Source organism: Microtus ochrogaster, chromosome 10 (genome assembly GCF_000317375.1).
Source record: "Microtus ochrogaster isolate Prairie Vole_2 chromosome 10, MicOch1.0, whole genome shotgun sequence".
NCBI classification, from domain to species: Eukaryota; Metazoa; Chordata; class Mammalia; order Rodentia; family Cricetidae; genus Microtus; species Microtus ochrogaster.
In genome coordinates this window covers 37,089,977-37,092,466 of record NC_022016.1, presented here as the reverse complement: position 1 = coordinate 37,092,466, position 2,490 = coordinate 37,089,977, and the positions used below count along the sequence as shown (strand labels likewise).

General features: G+C 42.0%; 1 pseudogene; it reads left to right on the top strand.

The window, feature by feature from the left end:
• Nucleotides 1–240: 240 nt before the first annotated feature.
• Nucleotides 241–1,499, top strand: LOC101983706 (annotated as a pseudogene).
• Nucleotides 1,500–2,490: the final 991 nt, after the last annotated feature.

Here is a 2,490-nt window from a genome sequence, read left to right as displayed (position 1 = left end):
AAGCTAAACCAATATATCTATATTAAAGGTATCTTGACTTCAAAATTTGGGTCTAAGGATATGTTGCTTTGGAAAAGAGGTCCTGCTTTTGTTTCTACAGAGGATAGAAAGCTGTAGATTCCTTACCAGATAACATGGTTTGATCAAACAAGACCCCCTGAAGCAATGACCCAGATGGTCCAACATCCATGAAAGCTTCAGGACTGCTGGCTGAGATGGACCTACAATACAGGATACTCCATGGCAGACCTGATTAACAGCACCCCCAATCCTCAGGTAGTACTCTAAAAAAACTAATCCCATATTCCCAAATATTGTTTATAAATAATCGTTTTCATTTAAACAGAGTTGACTTAAGTGATTAATGGTCACAGTCAATTTCTTTAAAAAAATAAGGAGGCCCTTCACTCCTTGCCTCTCAGGCCAGGTTTCTGCTGAGGGGTCTACTCTCTTTCTTCCTGTCCACACTTCCCAGAAATCATGGCAGACATTCCTCAAGTCCACTACCCGAAGCTTCTATCCTCCATTTGAAGGTCATTGCTGAACTTCAGCTCCCCCAGGACGAACAGCAAGCACAGCTGTTGCAGTGGGCTGAGAAGAGAAGGGGTTCCCTGCAGCTGTGCTGTGTGAAGCTGAAGATTGGGATACTACCATTCTACAGGGCTAGGGGTGTCTTAAAAATTTTACAGCCAGAGTTCATCAAGGAGTTCGAACTGAATACAGTGTGCAGTCTCTCCACCCTGGCACATTTTGGTCCTTACATCAGCAAGATGAGCCATCTTCACAAAGTCATAGTCATCCGCATCTTCAGAGGAAGGACTACCACTGCCATGGAAGACAAGAGGGTCACCAAGATCATGTCTGTGTTCTCCAAGCTCAGCTGTCTCCAGCATCTTAGCCTGGATGATGTCTATTTTGTCAATGACCACATGAAACTCTTGCTTAGGTGCCTGAAGACGCCCTTGGAGTCATCTCTCTCTGCCAGTTCTCACAGTCAGACTTGGATTCCTTTGCCCAGTGGACTCACTGTCAGCTTAAACATCTGTACTTGAGAGGGGTCATTTTAAGTGATTTGAATTTCTTGCCTCTCAAATTTTTCTTAGAGAGTGTTGCATGCACTCTGAAGACCCTGAAACTGAAATATTGTAAGATGAAGGACCCTGACCTCAGGGTCCTTCTCCCTGCCCTGAGCCAATGTTTCCAACTCACCAGCATCAATTTCTATGATAATGACTTATCAATCGACATCCTGAAAGAACTTCTCCACGACACTGCCAACCTAAGCCAGCTGACCAAGGAGCTATACCCTGCTCCTAAGGAGGTCTACAATCACTTGGGTTATATAAAATGTAGAGGAATTTTCCCAGTGTTGTGCTGAGCTGAAGAACACACTCATCACAGAAAGGCAGTTCATGTCTATCTGCTTTGGTAGCAATGCCTGTTATGACTGTGGTAAGCATTACATCTTTGAACTGGAGACCACACTTTGCAATTGCTGACTGTAAATTCCTTCCTGACCGAGAAATGAGGCATAGGGACAGGCCTCTCATCTAGGGGACACCAGAACACAGCTTTAAACATTACTCCGTGTGATGGAAATAAAATTATGTGCTGCGGGGATACAAAAAAATAAGGAGGATATGATATAGAGATTAATACTTTGCATTGGTGTGGAATTTGGTCTATTGATACAAATATAAGGTTGATGTTATTATACTGTATTATGTATTTCTGCTCTTGTTTAAGGTATTGTGTTTGTGCAGCTCATTTAAAAATGTCGTGTATAGTTAAGAAATACAGATTAATAGATAGTCATCTATACTAGTCAAACTTGTAGTCATGTTAGATTTTCTAGATGTATAGAGATATATTTCAAATGGATAGGTATACTTCAAACCCTTAATATTTACAGAATATGGCATTTAAAATGTTTTAAGAACTTAGAACTTTTCATGATAATGAGACACATCTGCTACTAGCAGGAACAATGTACTTCAAGAAAATGATGGGCATCGAAGAGGTACCTTATGGAGTTGGTTAGCCATTTGGGCAAGAAACTCCTTGCCTGGACTGTTTGATGGCATGCTGTATGAACTGGATATTCAGGACCCACATAAAAATGACTGCTGAACTTACCTAAGGGTGAGACAGTCTTGCAGGGTTCCTGCTTCATGAAAGAGGCTGCCAAACATTCTTCAGGATACAGAAAAGAGTGACTGACAAACTGCCATTCATGAAAGAGGCTGCCAAACATTCTTCAGGATACAGAAAAGAGTGACTGACAAACTGCCAATAGAGGGGAAACAGTCTTTCAAATTTCCTGCTTCATGGAAAAGTCTGCTAGATGCTATGGGACTGTAGGCTGAAGATGGATGCCCCAATGTTACAGGAGAACTTTGGGTGATTGTCTAGGCATCGAGATGTCTCTGTCAGTTCTAAAGTTTTTGAAAGTTGTTTACTGCCAGGCCTCCTTAGCCTTATTCCCCAGGG